Source organism: Balaenoptera musculus, chromosome 6, assembly GCF_009873245.2.
Source record: "Balaenoptera musculus isolate JJ_BM4_2016_0621 chromosome 6, mBalMus1.pri.v3, whole genome shotgun sequence".
Lineage (NCBI taxonomy): Eukaryota > Metazoa > Chordata > Mammalia > Artiodactyla > Balaenopteridae > Balaenoptera > Balaenoptera musculus.
The window spans coordinates 7,652,897-7,654,546 of record NC_045790.1 but is presented as its reverse complement, the minus strand read 5'-3'; positions in this window follow the sequence as shown (position 1 = coordinate 7,654,546).

The following is a 1,650-nucleotide window of genomic DNA, read 5'->3' as shown; positions in this document are numbered from 1 at the left end:
CTCTGTGCAGCTGGGTCTCCTGTGGCTGGCGTGGGACCTGGCCCCGCCCGCATCTCCCGCTGTCCGAGTTTGGGAAGAGAGTGGGGAGGTGGTGTGTTACAGAAGTGGAGCCGGATTCAAGGCCCCCTGGAAACCAGCCCAATGTCCTCATTGTCTTACTTGGAGATTTTCCTCTGTGACTAATGAACACCCACTGGGTGCCAGGTCCTGCCTGGAGCTAACTAGTTTTGGGGGGTGTGAAAAAAAAGGTAGAAGATCCAGTATCTAGCCCTAAAGAGTTTAGTGGGGTTGGGGAGACATCTTAGATATGTGGGAGAGAAAACGGACCAATAGAAAAAAGTAGACTTGATCTTCCATTATTGGGAGGAACAGACTGTACCCCTGCCCACCCCCTATCAGGGACAATGAGATGGCTTTTTCTGGAGGGGGCAGCGGGGTCTTCCCAAAGGAAGCTGGACAGGGCCTGACCCTTGAAGGGTAGGCAGGATCTAGAGGGACGGAGCAGTCGGGGCGGGAGTTCCAGGATGGGGAAAGGCATAAGCAGAAGTGCAGAGGAGGGAGAGCCTGTCTGTGTCGTGTCCAGGGCTCACCTGCTAGAAGGGAGGCTGGCGGGAAGTAGAGGGAAGTTATCTGGAATTCCTGGGACTGTCAAAGCTTGGATAAGGAGCTTGGATTTCAGTCCAGGATGAACACACGGTTGGGCTAGAACAGAGGTGACATTGATCTCACCTGTTTGACCCCACTGTTTGACTCAGAATATTTTGACAACAATAAATTTATTTATTTATTTATTTATTTATTTATTTATTTATTTATTTATTTATTTATTTTTGGCTGCGTTGGGTCTTCATTGCTGCGCACGGGCTTTCTCTAGTTGCGGCGAGCAGGGGCTACTCTTTGTCACGGTGCGCAGGCTTCTCATTGCAGTGGCTTCTCTTGTTGCGGAGCACGGGCTCTAAGCGCGCGGGCTTCAGTAGTTGTGGCGCACAGGCTCAGTAGTTGTGGCATGCAGGCTCAGTAGTTGTGGCTCACGGGCTTAGTTGCTCCGCGGCATGTGGGATCTTCCCGGACCAGGGAATGAACCCGTGTCCCCTGCATTGGCAGGCAGATTCTTAACCACTGTGCCACCAGGGAAGTCCCCCAACATTTGCCTTCTTTCTCTGAGGAAATCTTCTGAAATCAGGAGGGATCCCTGAGGTAGATGATAAGGCAGGTTGAGAGTCAGATAGACTTCCCTCTGCTCCCTGGGACTACTTCTCACCTGGGTCCTCTTGCCCTTCAAGGAGCCTTAGGTCAGAACACAAGGTCAGTGCAGGGGGAGGCATCTGGAGCCCTTAGGCCACAGGAAGTCCTACTTACAGGATAAACAGGGGGCAGAGCTACAAGTTAAAAGGCACCACGAGGGAAGCAATGAGACAGACCCAGAAGGTGGGACATTGTGCACAATACAGTAAGTCATACGAACTTTCGAGTTGTGAACTTTCAAAGATGGGAACGTGCCCTTGTATGCCAGCTGTTGTGCTGTACTACTGTACTTTTCAAGGTACTGTACTGTAAGATTAAAACTGTTTTCTTATCTTTTGTGTTTTTTTTAATGTATTATTTGTGTGAAAAGTATTATAAACCTATTACAGTACAGTACAGTATAGC